Source organism: Rhipicephalus microplus, chromosome 2, assembly GCF_043290135.1.
Source record: "Rhipicephalus microplus isolate Deutch F79 chromosome 2, USDA_Rmic, whole genome shotgun sequence".
Classification (NCBI taxonomy): Eukaryota; Metazoa; Arthropoda; class Arachnida; order Ixodida; family Ixodidae; genus Rhipicephalus; species Rhipicephalus microplus.
Genome location: NC_134701.1, coordinates 233,246,116 through 233,264,420, shown reverse-complemented (window position 1 = coordinate 233,264,420; position 18,305 = coordinate 233,246,116). Strand labels below are relative to the sequence as shown.

At 43.3% G+C, this 18,305-nt stretch overlaps 2 non-coding genes across 2 annotated transcripts; both read right to left on the bottom strand.

Annotated features, from left to right (window-relative positions):
- Positions 1-7,192: 7,192 nt before the first annotated feature.
- On the bottom strand, positions 7,193-7,265 carry TRNAR-UCU (transfer RNA arginine (anticodon UCU)). Its single transcript has one exon. It is a non-coding gene; the product is annotated as a tRNA-Arg (tRNA).
- A 6,135-nt stretch (positions 7,266-13,400) lies between these two features.
- TRNAR-UCU (transfer RNA arginine (anticodon UCU)) lies at positions 13,401-13,473 on the bottom strand. Its single transcript has one exon. It is a non-coding gene; the product is annotated as a tRNA-Arg (tRNA).
- Between the last annotated feature and the right edge of the window lie 4,832 nt (positions 13,474-18,305).

Here is an 18,305-nt window from a genome sequence, read left to right as displayed (position 1 = left end):
GCTCGGCAAATATGAAAACTCAATACATAGTTTTTCAAGACTACAGAAGAGGCCAGAGTTAAGATAATCACTAGGTGAGGTTTCTAATTTTTCTTAACAAGTATTCAGTGATGATTACGATACCGGCTAAGGCGAATTTGTAGCACAACTTCATGTTGGGATAAGGCCAGCAGTGTTTGAAGTTCAGGTTATTCGCAAGTCATGATCATAGGTTTTGGAAAGTAGGACAGCTCCACTACGCCAGTATTTGTCCTTTTGTGGATAAGTGAAGTACCCGTTACACATCTGAACGGTATTATGTGAACCTTGTTTATGCTGCACGTCGCTGATGACGATGAGCAATTATGGCTGAGCGATTTTGCACTGGCTGGGAAACATTAAACTAGACACTTGTTGCGCAGTTAGCGTTGTGTAATCACTGGTTGTTACCATACCCTTCTTCCTCCCTATAATACATAGTCTAACGTGATTTCTTACTCAATATTACGCCTGTCTAAGGTCTTTTTGCAAATGATTTTCAAGCACAAGCATAACTTTGCTGTAGAGTGCTCAAGTGCTACGCAGAGGGCCGTGGTTCATATCATATTGATCCCGTGCATTTTTTTCTCGTTGTTTTTTTGTGTGTATATCGGTTGCTATTTCATGTCTATTCGTTACGCCACCGACGGTGAGAGTGACGCCGGTCAACGTAGAATCAGCTGTCTAAGATATGTGCTCTGAATTATAAAAATAATCAAGCACTAAATGTTCCCCTGTGTATGTTGTCACCTCCAGTTGTTGGACTCCGTCATTTGGCCTTCCGAGCAGCACGTTCAAAGTTCATTAACCGGTAGATGCACTCACGTCGTCAGGTGATTTGTCTGTGGCACACAGTTGCGTTCACGTTGGCTTCGGTTCTCGTGGGAGTCACTAGATTGCAGAATAATGTATTTTTCTGTAGTGATGTCGATGGCATGCTCTCCTGTTGCGAATTCTCATTTTCTTCTGTTTTTATCTTTATGTTCTGACCTCGAGGTGGTATTTACCTCGGACATCGAAGTACTTCCAAATACACTGAAAAATTACCCTTGGGCAATCCTAAGTGTGTGCCACTGAATCTTGTTGGGCAAGCGACCACGTGAAGAGACTCGGAAATACACGGGCAAGGCTAAGGTAATCTATATACCACACTCGAAAGGTGAAAGAAACAGACCAACAAAATTTCTCTTACGGAAGCCTCCAGGAACTACGACAGGTCACTTGGGTACAAGGGAACTAATGTTTGCTTGCCTTCACCAGCAGTCAAGATGGTTGCGTCATGAGCCAGCATTTTCTTGGTTGGTTGTGGGCAGACGTCACGTTAACGGGAGCTGATTTAGTTTTGATTGGATTCCGTGAACGGAACTTAGTGCATTACAGCTTCTGCTGAGTCTCATGGCGCTGCTCGCTCAAATTTTGACGGCGTGTGAGTAGTTAGGAAGAAATTAAGATTTCTTATGCCATTTTGCTAGTGAATGTCAGGTCGTTAATGTTGAATAGTGCTATATACTTTATCTTTCCTTTGAAGAAAAAAAAAAGCGTCTAAGCACTTACTCAGATAACATTGCCGGCACAAGAATTTCGTTCGACAAAGAAATTCTTTCCTTTGTGCCGCCCCGCCACGGTGGTGTAGTGGCTAAGGTACTCGGCTGCTGACCGGCAGGTCGCGGAATCAAAAGCCACCTGCGGCGGCTGCATTTTTGATCTAGGTGAAAATGCTGTAAGCCCGCATGCTCAGATTTGAGCGCACGTTAAAGAACGTTATGTCGTCAAAATTTCCGGAGCCTTCCACTACGGCGTCTCTCATAATCATATGGTGGTTTTTGGATGTTAAACTCCACATATCAATCTTTTCTTTGTGGTGTAATTTCCTCACAAAGTGTTATCACGGCAATTGTTAGGTATAACTATTATAGCAGTCACATTGAAATACGTTATGTCACCATGATTGTCAGGCAAAAATAGAAATAAATGTTTTATAATAGGAAAGAACGCAAGGAGTGTGCTTCAAGCGTCTCTGAATACATATGACAAAAAGAAGTCAGAGCTTGGCCGCAAAGGCGAAGCAATGAACGCGATAGCAACAATTTGAAAGGTCATGCGCAGAATGGAAAGCAGATAGAAACTTGTCCCGTGTTTCTTGCGCACAAGTTACGCATGAGACGTGCTCACAGGTACGGATGCACGCGAAGAATCGTCTCATTCGTTACTTCGCTGAGTCTGAAAAGCGCGCACGTTTTGCGAATGAAGACAGCAATGATTGCAGTGACCTTTGTGCGCCCGGTAGCTACAGCAGAGTCGTTCCACGTAAAGCCCTAGGCCAGCCAAGGTGTACGATCCTCCCCTCCTCGCCACCGCAAGATAAGGGCGCGTGAGAGCGCGTCGCTCCCCTTCTCTAATCCGGGCAAAGTACGAGTAGGAGATTATACCGGGCACCGCTGCGCGATGTGGCGACGTTAAAGCCCCTGAAAAAAAAACATAGCGCCAACCGTACTCCTTCGCCTCTACCTCCTCTACAAGCAATCAGGGCGGTGCCCCTAGAGTGTCCGCCAGGAAAATACGAATGCGAAAGCATGCGGGCTCCCTGTAAGTGCCAGAGGCTTGGGCTGCTCGGGCACTGCTGCGCCGTGTGTTCATCGAGCAGCCGTGCGTCGGGTGTGCTGAAAGGGTACGCCGGTGGCGTCTGTTCGTGGAGCGCACGCTCGCGAAGGTGGACAAACGTCGATACCTTCGGCGTTTGCGATACCTTCGCAAAAGCTTCACGTGAGGGGAGAGGAGCCTGTACTTTGACACGAATGGTGATAATTTAGTATGTTCAGGGACTTTAAGTAACGTGCGCTCATTGCGCCATTTTTCTGGTAATGCCGAAAACAAAGCAGCGGTAAGTGTTAGGTATAAACAGCTCGCCATTCGAATGGTTAAGAACGTTCTCACGGGGGGCTCAGTGGTTAACGCTTAGGTTTCACGACGCAGAAGTCCCACATTCATTTCTGTGCGCCGGAGTGCTTTTTTCTTCCGAATTTTTTTCTTTCTTGCATTTTTATATAAATACATACGTAAACATATACGGTGCATGATATGGATGCTGATGTTGACGTCCACGCCAGCAGCAAAATCCAGCCGAGGGTCTATATAGTTGATAACGTAATAAAAAGAAAACGTTTGTGCGAGAATGAATAGTACAGCGAGAGAGAAAAAATAATCATTTCTACACTAGCATACCAAAACCCTAACATATGGATGATGCTAGAAGGACTAAAAAACAACAAACCACAAGAGACGTTGGTTGGTATCTTAAAACATAACCAATTCAGAGCACATGTTCAAGAAAAAATTGAATTCGCTGAACTGAATGCCAGTGGTCTCGCTTCCGTAAAATATGTACTCAGTACATTGCCCCACACGCGCACACACAGACGCAAATATATGTATTGTGTATATAGATAGATAGATTGGGATATTGTGTATATATAGATAGATGCACGCAATACTCATCAATCTTAGTCACACCATTGGCACGAATAAAACAGTGTTTCCAATATATCCGAAGTATTAACAACACTATCTCACGAGAGGAACAATCTTATTAAGAGACGACAAACCATCAAAGCCTCGAATGTAACCGAAGAAATAAACCTAGTGGAGCTTTCGAAGATAATCGATAGACGTAAAGTAGCCGAAATCAGAAGGTAGAACGTGAAGAGAATAGAGCAAGCTGTAAAAAGCGGCAGAAGCCTCAAAGCTGCGAAGGCAGATTTGTGCGTAGGCAAAAATTGGCAGATACCACGTACCATGCGCATCGATGATATACGAAGCACGAATGAGAAATGTTGATATGTCCCTTTAAAATCAGCACAACGTTACGAGGAGGAGCTAAATGATGTCACACATGACTTCTGTGTCATGATAATCATGTTTAGATGTGTTGTTTACCTTCGTCATCTATTCACGTCACGTGATACCAAATTTAGTATATGTGGAGCTAGCGAAACGGCCGTGAGCGCGCGTACGTTGTCATATTCTACATGACACGCGTGCCAGAATTATCATGTTTGCACTAGTCACATATTTCGTCATCCATCGACGTCACGTAACGCCGAATTCAGTATATGTGGAGCTGGCAAAACGGCCGCGAGCGCATAATGACGGGCACAAGATACTCCAGTGTAGGGTTGATGCCAGCGCATGCTGAGCACAGCGACGCGTTAGCGAAATGCGAGCACTCTATAGTCTGACGCCATGTGCAACCAGCGTTCGTCGGCGTGGCCCGACGGCTACTGGCCCGAATTGCGACATGCTGCGTTTCGCGCCGATGTGCTCCCTCTTTCCGGAATGGAGGGACGCAAGACGCGCTGAAACGCGCATCCGTCAAAGCAACGCAGCGCGGCACGCACCTGCAATTCTATCACAGGACCGGCGCCTGGTGTGGCAACTCCGGCTTGACCTGACGAAATGAACGACGGTGAGCACGCACACCGTGTCACGTCGAAATGTATTGGCGCCTTGACTGTGGCATGTAATCATGTTCTCACGTGACGCGCATCACATTATTATCATTTTGCACTAGTCACATACCTTCGTCCTCCATTGGCGTCACGTGATACCAAATTTGGCATATGTGAAGCTAGCGAAATGACCGCGAGTGTAAACTAGTGTGGCATGTAGTAATGTTCTTACATGACACGCAAGACGTGATTATCATGTTTGGATGTGTCATTTACCTATGTTATCCGTTCGCGTCACGTAATACCGAGGTTGGTACATGTGAAGCTAGTGAAACGGCTGTCTGCGTATCATGAGCGTAGCACGTGTTCATGTTGTTACATGACACGCATCTCACGTTTACCATGTTTGCACCAGTATCATACCTGCGTCATGCATTCACGTCCCGTAATACCAAATTTGGTATAAGAGTAGCTAGCGAAACGGCCGCCAGCGAATCATGAACGTGGCATGTAGTCATGTTGTTACATGACACGCATCTCATGATTCTGATGTTTTCACCAGTCACAATCCTTCGCAATCCATTCACGTCCTGTAATACCATATATGACGCTAGCGAAACGGCCGCGAGCGCATCATGAGCGTGGCATGTAGTCATGTTGTTACATGACACACATGTGGTGATTTTCATGTTAGGGTCTGTAGCTTGTGTTCGCCATGCGATCATACGACACCATACCAGTTTTGCAACCCACTACGTGAACGAAGCCACCGCAAGAGCTGCAGGACCATGAAACGTAAATCATGACATTCATGACATACATGTCATGATTTTCATGATACGACTAATCAAATATGTTCTTCATACAGTCATGTTATGCCATACCGATTTTGGTATCGATGCCATAATTCAAACGGCCAGGAGAGCTTAAAGTCGTAGGCGGCTAGATAGATAGATAGATAGATAGATAGATAGATAGATAGATAGATAGATAGATAGATAGATAGATAGATAGATAGATAGATAGATAGATAGATAGATAGATAGATAGATAGATAGATAGATAGATAGATAGATAGATACGCTCAATGTCACCGAAGTTCGCTAAGAAATGCGTCGCATATAAAATCGGATGTATGCATTAAGGAACGAGGAAGGCAATGTCATAACCAAAATGGATAGAATAGTTGAGGTGGCGGAGGAGTTTTACAGAGAGCTGTACAGAAGCCAAAACAACCAGGATGATATCGTGGGAAACAATAATATTCCAGAGGAATTTGACATCCTACTTGTAACGTCAGGGCAAGAAAGGAAAGTCCTAGAAGCAATGCAAAGAGGCAAAGCCACTGGTGATTATCAGGTAACAATGAACCTCATGACAGATGGCGGAGGTTTTGTTACAAAAACTGGCCACTTTATATACGAAGTGTCTCTTGACGGGAAGAATACCAGAACTTTGCAAAAGCTCTAAGATCCTTTTAATCTATAAGAAAGGAGACGACAGGAACTTCAAAAATTACAGGCCGGTGAGCTTACTGTTCATTCTCTACAAAGTATTTACAGAAATATTAGCTAATATAATCAAGGTGACATTAGAGTTCAATTACCCAAATGACTAACGATTTCGTACAGGCTACTTCACTTTAGATTATATTTATATTATCAATCAGGTAACAAAGAAATGCTCGGAATTACAGCCTACCCCTATACCTAGCCTTCATATATTTCGAAAAGGCGTTTGAAACAGCTGAGACATCAGCAGTAATGCAGTCATTACGGAATCAGGGCATCAAACTACCCTACATAAACATACTGAAATAAATCTACAGTGGATCTACACCCACCATAGTTTTCCGTAAAGAAAATGACAAAATCGAAAAAAGAAAGGCGTAAGGCAGGGAGACACAATATCTTCAATGCTATTCACCGCGTGCTTACAGGAGGTTTTCAAGACCCTAGATTGGAAAGAGTTAGGAACAAGATTTAATGGAGAGTATTTTAGTAACCTGGAATTTGCTGATGACTTTACCTTGACGAGTAACCTGGAGGATCAATTACAGTTCATGATTACAGAACTGGACTTGGGTAGCAAAAAAAAGTAGGCTTGAGAATAAATATGCTGAAACTCTAGTAAACTGCAACTGTCTCGACAGAAAACAGCACAGGGTGATAGGTGGACAGAAGTTGGAAGTTGTAAAAGAGTATGTATACTTTGGACATGCAGTTACCACGGAACCGAACCACGACAGTGAAATAACTAGAAGAATAAAGATGGGGTAGATTACGTTCCGCAACCATTCTCAAATAATGAATAGTAATCTGTCATTAACCCTCAAGAGGAAGGTATATACCAACTGCATCTTGCCAGTACTTACCTGCAAAGAAGAAACGAGGAGGCCTACAAAGAGATATCAGCTTAAATTGAAGACAATGCTGTGAGCGATGGAAGGGTAAATGATAGGTGTGACTGGATTCCAAGAGAAGGCAAACGCACGAAGGGGAGATAGGAGGTGAAGTGGGCTGATGAGATTAAAAAGTTCGCAGGTATAACGGGGCAACGGAAATTACAAGCGCTGGTTGATTGACGGATTATGGGAGAGGCCTTTGCCCTGCAGTGGGCGTAGTAAGGTTGCTGCTGCTGCTGCTTATGATGATGACTAACAACACATCAGCGTTTGAGCTCTAATGAATACCAAGCAAGTGTCTTCTAACAAAAAAAACAGTACTTAGCATCCCTGCCGGGGTTCGAACCCGGGAACTTTGGATTAGAAGTCCAACGCGCTATCCACTGCGCCACAGGGACACACTTCGTACTATGACCGCCCCACAGAATTGAATGGAAGTTGGTGAAACCAGTATTTCACAAAATTGAAAGCTACCAAAGCCACTATAAATTTCATCATCAATTTTTTTTCGGAATGTATTCTTCAGAACACATAGTAAAAACATTATTACTAAGTAGAGATTTCGCAAATGTTTTTTTTATATAACAGTTATGGAAATCAGTTTGGCTACATTTCATGAAAATGGTCACATATTCATGGTTTAGCATTCCAAAGCAACGCACATGAAATGACAGTGGTAGGTTTGTGGTTAACTTTGACCCTACCGAGTTCTTGAAGTTTGGCTACCCCGAGGCTAATCCATGGCCTAGTATTTATCTTCTAAGCATCTCAGTCGCTTGAACGACACTAACCACAGCAGTGCCACAGTGCAGCGTAGCAAGCCAGAACTTTCCTTCTGGTTACCTTCCCAGTCGTTACGTTTCCCTTTCTCTCTCTTTCGATACGGTAAAAATAATAATACAAATGAACAAAGGAGCCGTTCTGAACAAGGCTGCAAGCTCTGCTCAGTCTTGTCAAACGAAGATTTCCTAACTTTGAAGATAAAATCAGAATGTCACTGATTATTTTGATTATTGTTTTATAATGAATATTTAGATCATTTTGGCAATTGTTGATATCTTTGTTTTATTAACGAATTAGGTAAATGACATTGCTGTGATATACAATACAGAACTGAACGTATTAAATGTTTTGTGTTGGAACAATTTGTCTTACATTTCCTGAGTGTAGGGTACGCATCGAGTGTAATTTTTAGAGAGCCTAGTTTCGGTCAGTGTTGCCCTGCTCGCTTGTTTTGTTAGTTGGTGCTTTGAGATTTTCACCGTAGGCCCTAGCGTTGGTCAGCGCTTTTGGTGTACAAATTTGGTGTACAGATTAATTAAGTAATTCGTGGGGTTTAACGTCCCAAAACCACCATATGATTATGAGAGACGCCGTAGTGGAGGGCTCCGGAAATTTTGACCACCTGGGGTTCTTTAACGTGCACCCAAATCTGAGCACACGGGCCTCGACATTTCCGCCAGGTGTGCAGATTGGGTGTACTGTCTACCACTCAGAAATATTTTCTGATTGTGGCACTAATGAGCAGAGAGTTCATCACATCGGTGGCAACGAGCGTGCTTTTGTCCCATAAAAAGGTATTATATTTTTAACTTGATGTTAGAAGTCGACGAAAAATGACCGCTTGCATCACCCACCTGTGATGTGGTGCAACCTATAGTCGTATATACATAGGTTGCTCCGCATCAAGAAGTCCTAGCAAGTAGACCTATTTTGCTTAAAATAAAATACTTATAAGCCGAAATTGTATTTTAAGCACTTGAGGTGGTCTTAGGCGGCACCAGTGCCCAATTGCTGCTTTTTTTCACGCGTTCAAAGAGGTGCCTTGTGGCGCTGCCGGCAGTGTGTTCACTTCCCTCCACAGGGCCTCCGCGGCTGCTAATAAGCACAACAAAAAGTGTGTGCGTGCCTTAAATAGCCACTAAAGTATTCTTTTCATCAATAAAATAACTTTATAAAGCCAGCAATTACCACATGTGGTTCGAGTTTTCAACATTTAGAAGCAGTAAAATTGTCATCGCCTCCACTGAGCAGTGTGGTGAGTATTCATCCCACCGATGAAAGGAGACCAAACTCGCTAGCGAAATCCTGTTTTAAAAACTTGCACACACATTTCAGACAAACCCCTGCAAGATGAAACACTTCAGATAGTACACTTCTTATTGTGACCTCTAACAGAAAAGCAGTGAGAGACGGTAGACAGCCCCTTTATTATTCTAAAGGCATGCCATTCTGTCTCGTGTATACCTAAATAGAAGTCCGGATAAAAAAGGGATAGTAATAAAGACGGAAATTCCGGTGGGGTCCAATGCACTAAAGTAAATGTTCTACAGGAACTTCAGTTCCTATTTTAATACATAGAATAGAAATTCCAATTAAAGGAAGCTATGGAGAAGTGCATGAGGAATCAAATACATCAATTATTCAAAGTCATGTATAATCGAATTTGCCCAAATGGTGTCACATTCGGCAAAACATTCTTGCCTTGAATACAATCAGAGAACATACACAACAGATTTTATAAAGGGATACGGAACGATGGCATAGCGGGAGGCAATTGTAGCTGAACAACAATTTAAGGGCTGAAAATAACAAATACAGGAAAATGATTTATTGTGGAAGACTGAGAAACGTGTTTTTTCAGCTATTTCCCGTCGTGCCAAGCGTCTTAGTGGGGACCGGTAGCAGCTGAAATAATACGCCATGAGCATGACACCCTGAGCGCGTGCGGCTGCAGCAACCGGGGTGCCGCGGTGTCTCTTCATTGCGATTGGCGCTCCTCGCTTGCAATTGTGGTAGGTCTGCAACGTCTGGCTAACTGATCTCTTTGTATCGGATACTTTTTCCCACGGTCGCTGTTCTGTTTTGAATCATTCTTCATGGTGGAAGGAAATGCCTAGCTTCTGCTGCACTGAAGGCTGACCTAAGCAAATCTTCGGTCACGACACGTGGCCGCGTACCTTCCCTTATAGATGACAACCGGCATATGCTTTCAATACGTGCAGCACAGCTACCACCCCAAACTCGGACACATTTTTGAATTGACATTATTATTTGGCTCATTTCACTTCAATGCGACTAGAAAAATGAAAAAGAGGAACAATTGCATGGTATGGTGGCATGATGGTGGTGCCATCTAGCTGCAAAGCGGATAAGTGAGGACAACGAAAAGTGCTTCTCGCACAGCGCTTTTCTAAAGACGATGGTCTTTCTTGGGGACCTGCGATGCAGAAATTTTGGTCTGTATGTCTGTCCATTTGTCTGTTTGTGCACCCTTAATGATACCCGGCACTTTAAACCCGGCACTCTGATACCCGGCACTCTGAGACGGGCGCACTCACCCGTCTCAGAGTCGCGCGTTTCGTTTTCCAAGATAACTGCCAGATACCGCTCGTGTCTCACGTGCGACGTCAATTGGTGCGCTCGTTCGCCTCCGCTGCACGCTCGAGCCACTCTAACGCAGTGCCTCCAGAGCACGATTCTCCAATTTTCTTGCGCATAACATCAAATAAACATTTTGTTCAATCTCTCCAGACGTAAGACTGTCATCTTTCGACGACATTTGCAGATTAACATGCAGATACGGAACCAATTTTTTACAGGGAGGCGGTTTTCGCTCATTTTAAATGCGAATCAGCTTAGGGTCGAGCTCAATCCGGTGTGCGGCGAAACCACTCTTACTGCGCATGCGTGTCTCCCACTCCACTCTTCCTTCTCCTACACTCTCCCCTCTTTCGCTTCGCAGCGCCGACGCAGGCAGCGTCTGTAAGCCTACGCTTGCTCGCCCCCTCTCTCTTCTCTTAGGCAACCTTTACCAAGGCGTTTACACCACGTTCGCGCATGCGTATTTCTTCTCTACTAACTCTTCTCCTACACTCCCCCTTCCTCGCCTCGCAACGTGGACGAAGGCAGCGTCTGCTTAAAAGTTTCATAAACAAAAAGTTACAGCATATCTATGGAGTGAATGGTGATGAGTGGAGCGAAGCATACATCTATCCTTGCGTCCGTCCGTGCATTCGTTAGCCCGTCCATCTGTTCCTTCATGCGCCGTTTGTCAATCTGTGCCTAAACCTACTCTTCCATCCATGCTTCTGTCTGTCTGTCTGTCTGTCTGCCTGCCTGCCTGCCTGCCTGCCTGCCTGCCTGCCTGTCTGTCTGTCTGTCTGTCTGTCTGTCTGTCTGTCTGTCTGTCTGTCTGTCTGTCTGTCTGGCGAGGAGCATCAGTCACCGCGACCCTCCGCTCCTTTTCGTCCATGCCCCACCTACGACCAGACACTTACGGTGGCGATACAGGAGACACAGAGGCATTCATATCCCGGCCACCGAGGTGGCGATGAGCATAAGCCGCCGCGGCCCTCCACACTTGCAGCTCCACTTCGTCCATGTCCGTCCTACCATGGGGCACCAACAGCGACCCTGAGAAACACACTCGTTCTCCGCGCACTTAAGCACAGCCCGCGCGGCAGCCAATAGGAGGGTAGCGGTAGTGCCATCTAGAATATGCTCACTCAACAGCAGTTTATATGCACTGCTATAATACTGCTTTATCTATTATACTGTTATCATCATCAGCGGCGTCATCATTTTTTGTTCTGCCGCGGCCGCTTACATGATACTGCATAAAAGCGGCCGCGGCAGCGAGTGAAGACACCTCCGTGCTCTCTTTACCCAGTGCACTTTCAAAGCAAACTTGCGGTGGAAATACAAGGCTTACAAAGCGCCCAAATCCGGAGAAAAGGGCTCACTCGAGTGAGCCACCACGTTAGCGAACATCGCGCGCACTTCGACCACACCTTGAGGGGCACTCGCGCAAGGTGACGCGCGGAGTGGCGCGACGCGCTCACCTTCAGAGCGCGACCTTCACACCTTTATTGCTCTGAGGTCGTTGAGCTCGAACGACCGCCAGTGGTACGTAGTGTATATAAGTAAGCTTCCTGATACCGAGTTGGAAGAGGTTAGCTCTGTGGCTTAGTGGTTAGCGCCCAGTGCGAGGAAACTAGTTCGACACGCCACTCTCTTCTATTTCTTTTTCTTTGATATCTGTGAGCAAAAAATTTACTACGTCATATCCGTGACGGAAATACGTCATTTGAGGCCTGGTGGGCCCTGGCATAAAACACCTTCGTGTTAATAAAAGTGAACATTCTACATATGTCTTTGTGGTAGCTAATCTCCAGTACGTTCTTTGGAAATAATTACGTTTGGGTGAGAGACTCAGTGCAAAAAGTTGGGTGGAAGGTGGTCAACACTGGTTTACTGCAGCGAATCGGGATGTACGGCCTGGAATAAACAGTGCAGGTACTTTGCGCTGAGTCAAATCTAATTAGTGTATAGGCTGCATATAAGGAAGAGCACTGCAAAGTCAACGCACAGCTTCTAATTATTTCTTAATCCTATTGACCAAAATGTTTACTGAAACTCGTTACAAAACAATATGCATTCTTTTCGAGATATGTGTAGTAAAAATATCTGTATACAGTAGGGGGTGGGAACTTATTTGGTGGTCATTCAAACTAGTTCTGAAATTCGCCTTTAGATTTGCTGAATTTTTCTCCCTCACTTGGTGCATGCACCTTTAAATTAAGCATCTCATACACCTCACTTAGAGTGCTTCAAAGAAGCATGAAAGTTTATGAGCGCACCATCACCATTCCATTAGATTCCATGCACGACTTATAGGAAATAAATGCTGTAATAACCTAGGCGGCGTTTGTACTCGGGACCTTTCAAATAAAAATTCAACACATACGCTATCAACTTCAACAGAGAGATTTATTTTCTTTATTGCCTGCTTAGCGAACGTTGGTGGGAAACCAGCAACTCAAACGCCAGGAAAAAGGCGAGCAACGTTGAAGCTATGGCCGAACTTACAAATTGCGCTATGAGCCTGGTCTCCGAGAATATGTGTTAAAAATGCGCCGTAAATAAGCTGTTACCAGTCCCCCCTTCATACAAAATAACGGGCTCATCAATAGGTCTTTTGCTTGTCAGATTTTTTGCAGTCACTTCAAGATAATAGCCACTGCGTCTTAAAAAAAGCTGATGTGCAAGTTTTACTTGCTACTGCACATATACAAGAAATATGATGCACGACTTGCAAACTCGGGTAGCGAATTTGAAAACAACCCACAACTGCTCGAGTGTATTACTGCCAGCAACGTTACGCGTAATTCAAATAAGCGTGCTTTAAACGTGATCAGAGCTCCCGCACAGCATTCCACGAAAAATTTTTTTACGTTATTCTGACAAACACACTGGCAGTTTGTGTGTAGCTTTTTGTGACTGAAATGATTCTGAATATTAAAACTTTAGCTTACCAACTTTAATGACCCAATAATGATTACTGTGAAAGCAGTTACTAATATTGTTTTCAGAGCTAGAGCCTTGTACATTTTTGTAGCTATAAAGGAGGTAATGTTTTCAGAAAAGTACTTTATTATAGTTTTTTTCTGACTCCTTCAAGCTTCGTTATGCCACTCTGAGCTTGTCATAGAAAAAAAATTGTTGAAAAAGTTCACGTTTAAAAGCGCAAGCATCCCTGCCGGGATTCGAACCCGGGACCTTTAGATTAGAAGTCCAACGCGCTATCCACTGCGCCACAGGGACAGGTTGGCACATCACTACGTTGCAGTGGGAAATATGATGTAAAGCAGTTTCGAAGACTTTACCACGACTTCTAGGTTGCGACATAAAACATGAATTATTTACCAGTAGTAGGCCTACGTTCGAACCGGGATGAAAGATATTATCAAATATAAAAAGCGTATAGTCAAATTTTCTGTCAGTTTTGATCGCGCCGAGAAGAAATATATTATGTCACAATCAAGCATCCGATTGGACTTAAATGAATGCCAGTGGCATTCGTTGAGCAGGAACATAAATATGTGGCACTTTGACGTGAAAACGGGCGTTGTCATCATGTCCCCGTTGAGCAGTACGTAGCTTGTTGCGCTCCTTATCAAAAAGTTCTAGGTTCGAACCTCAGTAGACATGAATACGCCTGAGACAGCCGATTCAAGCTGAACCCGAAAAAGAAAGGGAGTTGCCAGTATTTATACAAATTCTGTGTCATAGAATCTTCAACCACCCTCTTTTCTATAAACAATCTTTTACTGATTTCATAATTAACAACGATAGCATATTGCACTTCGAGCTTACATACTTTTATTAGGAAGATTATTTTCACATTTATTACAGTCGAAATCAGCATTAAATCTTTCAGAATGTATGTCCCCATTCTCTCTCATTTGTGATGACTCGCGCAATGTTCTGGATCATCACTTTTCTTGGCACTTCGTGAAGTGAGCGTTCAAACTACGGATAACGTGAGACGCAGTCACGAATTCAGCGGTGCATCAGTTTTCCCGCAGTATAAAAGAAAACAAATTTTTTTTAGATAAACTAAAGTGCAATTTGACGGCGAAATGAATTTTTACCGTGCGTACTAATATTAGTATTTTAAACGTCTGAAACGTTTTAAGGGATGAGAACTGCCACAGCGTAACCAATAGGAACTCAGAGATTTCTCTTGTAGAAAAAGACAGAACGTATCATATTATTTAACGTTAGTCTACACAACACTTCGAAAAGCTCACTTTGCATGCAAGAAAATTGATATGAACGTTCATGTCTCAATACTCAGAACGCATCTGTTAATGAAGTAGATTGTCATTAGCTGACTAACGTTTTAAGAAATAGCGGGGAAGGGCTGGTGAAGGTTACAGAAAATATCATCTTTCGAGTAGCTTAGGTATCTTCTTTGTTTTAATATAAATGTATGCTTCAGTGACAATATTTTCTGGTGTTCTGTATAATAAATGCATGCTCTCTCAATTATGAAAGACCAAACTTCTGATATTAAAAACAAATAAAAAAAACATCAGCTCTCGCCAGCATATGTTGGTGAAGCTTTCAGTTGGTTGATAAGTACGCAGGTCGGCAAAACTGATGGAGCTCACTCAGACTCTTTCACGAAATGTGTTTTGAACTTTGGACTCACTTGGACTCAAATTGCCAAAAATTTTCTTGAGCCGGACTCAGACTCACGACCATTCTTTTCAAGCAGACTCACTCAAACTCACAGTCCGATCGGAGTGTAAGTGAGTACGAGAGCGTTGACTCATGAATCGGCTATCCCCAAATTAGCTTCTTTGACCATGACGTTAGTGCTCCTTAACACCAATACATCATCTAATCGGTGCTCTTCTTGGTTTCGTTTGACAAGGTATCTTCAAAAGTGAGTTTTGAGGGCTTGCAAACAAGTAAGGTCATTTTCATTGTAATTGATAATATATCTTTTATCAAGAACTTCCCTTCAAGGCACCCTCCCTCCTCTTTCCCTACGTCATTCACAACTCTGGTAAAAAAAATATTGGGGACCCTTAAGCTTCACCTCAAGAGTTGGATGCGAGAGCGACATTCTGTTTTTAGTGCGTACTTCAAACACTTAGTATATGAAATCTTTGCGAACTTTACATGCGTCCTCTATGAGGCCTTAAGGATGCAGTAACGTGAGGGGCTTTTGTAGTGAGTGACTGGCTTTCAAATGTGAAGTCATTACGATAATCCCTCGTTCTGACTCCCGATGAACAAAGGACGATTGCACGACGAATTATAACAGTGATATTTCATAATGTATTGTGATGCATGTGTACAAAACGAGTGTGTTTGTAACGCATGGAAGAAACTTTTCCTGCCTTTCCAAGCCGAGGAAGTTATTTTCACTGTATTTACAAGCAGTTGAGCGGCTGTGCAGTAGAAAACTTAGCTAATTATTGAGTATTTCCTCATTAACCTTTGGACGCTTACTGTCGCTGTGTGATTGTACTCATATTTCATACAAATACTTTCATTTTATGTTCATTCTAGCTCACATTTTAACAAATAGCATGCAAAAAAAACAAAAAAAAACTGAACAGAGGCGTGGCTGTATCGCAGAAGGCCCGCTTGCAACGCAAACGACCCGGTTTCGATCCACACTCATACCCACAATTTTGATTGCATAATTTATTAGAATCTTTCTCGGTTTTTCGGTCACTAAAAGATGATTATTTTTAGCTCTCAATCAACGACGCCAACACCAACACCGGTGCCACCACCTGAATTTCTGCGAAACAAGTTCTTTAGCATTAAGACGTTAATATATTTACCAGGGCTATGAATGTCACTGCTTTGGTACACGGGCGAGTAGACAAACTGGAATCTAGGTAAGATTGATAGTAATGCTAAATATGACTAAACAGGACCTTATAGGTCAGCAAAAGAAACGATACTCGTTCAGACTAACTCAAGGAATATATATTGCGGTTTGAACTCACTTGGCCTCCGATTTACCAAAACTTTTCTAAGCCGATTTTACACGGGTGACGCTCACGTAAATGTTCTTCAAGCGGCCTCACTCGGACTCAGAATTCCAAAAAACTTTACTCATCCGCACTCACTCAGACTCGGGGCTTGATCTGAGTCTGAGTCAGTGGGAGTGATTCGACTTATGAGTGAGTTCACTGACCAATAAGTTTATTAACTTATTATGTCTTCTACTAAAAGTATAACGAGAAAAGTTTATTCTAGTCTACGTAGATATTACTAATGCGCCTAATCGTTTGCGCAGTTCAGTGTAATACAAAAAAAAAACGATGGCTTCTACATTTTTGTCACAGCGAACATCAACGTTTTAAGCATTAGACTATAGAAGACTCTGACGCCATATCTCTCCTTAAAATGCGTTAAACACATCTAAAAATGCAACGAGAAAGAGTATTCATACGCTTTCAAGCCATCTCTAGTATGTACAAGAACTATGCGCGAGGCATCAGAAAAGTGATTACATTAAGCTCACGGTAATTGTTGAAGGCTGGGAAGTGAAGTCTGCTCATGCTTGCAGTGTAGCAGTGCAGTTGGAGACTGTATTTAGGCATGTTCATTGTGAACAGCCCACAAAATACGTGGTTAAAGCATAAAAAGCTACCCGATATGCGTGGCGAAATAGAAAAGTTTAATGGGATTATTACGAGTAAGAGCGCAGCAGTAACGGCCTCATATACACTCGTCCTCGCTCTGTTGTAACTTTTTCTGTCTCTGTCAGACTAAGTGTATCAGAAATTTGGCGTTGCTGACGCGTGCCATTAAGCAGGTATGCCAGGAAACTGAGGTGATTAAGTCAAATCATAAGACGCCTCCAGTAGATGTTGACTTTCTGCTGATGTCTGCACTTTGCTCGCCCAAGCACTGCAGAAGCGTAGTAAAGCGCACGCAAGAATATTGTGTCTAACGTGTATGATTACCAACACAAGGCATGCCCTGGGAGGCACGAGATAATTCGTACTCCAAGGAAGTGCAAATTCAATTTTATGCGTCACTTCCAGCTGGCGTCACTTGTAGACATCATCTTTGAAATAGTGCTGTTCCTCAATGGGCTTATGTGTGAAGGTTGCCTGCCACATAGTACACAATTTTCCTAATTCTGAAGTCGTACATTAATCAACCGGGCTGCACTCGCGCTGGTTGGTTGTGTGTTGTGCACATGTAGTCTACTACTGGTAGGAGCGTATTTTTCTGTTCCAACACAAAATGTGCTAGTAAATATCTAATCTACAGTACAAACGGGTGGAGAGTGAAATATGACTTTCGTATCGTAAAGCCATTAGAGCGTCCGCCTAATCTAACGCTGACGTGCGTGGCATTCACGTACAGAAGATAGCTACGAGTGTGTATGTGGATGTCGCGATCAGTAGCGTACCCAGTAGCAAATGATCCCACCAGGAATGCGAGCTGGCGCAGTTTGGACGCTGGCACAAATCCCTGGACAGCTGACCTTTCAGCAACGCCACATTTGTCTCGCAAAGCGACACGCCAGGCAACCAACCGGCCATCGGCATAAAAAAACTACCTTTGAGACGTACCGTATGAACTCGCGGATAGTTCAAACCGCACTATCGAACAAACGTTTGTCGTTCTCGATTGCTCTATGAAACTTAGATACGCTTCTTTACCATCTATCTACCAAGAGAGTTAGTTATGTTAACGATGAGGCCATTTCGGGAGTTTAGAAAATTGAGAAAAACAGTTGACGAAGGTCTGACTGGAATTTATTCTATTGTTTCATTCAGTAAATAAACTTTAGTTATGCAGCTGACGCCCTCGTTTTCACATTGCGTAAGTTCGAATATCAAGCGTCTACATATAAAAGTTAGCCAACGTGTAGGAAGAAAAAGGCCAGTAGAATTTCAAGCGTTAATAATTAACGATGCGTATACAAAGAAATGATTTTTTTTCTTTGTGTCCGCGTCGAAATGCGTTCATTCCTTGTGATGATCTCATTACACGTTTTGGCTATACCATATATGTGACAAACAGTTACGATTGCAAGTTACTAGTACGGAAACTACGCAGTGATGATAACTGTAATATACGTGGTGCTGTTGACACATACCTGTTAA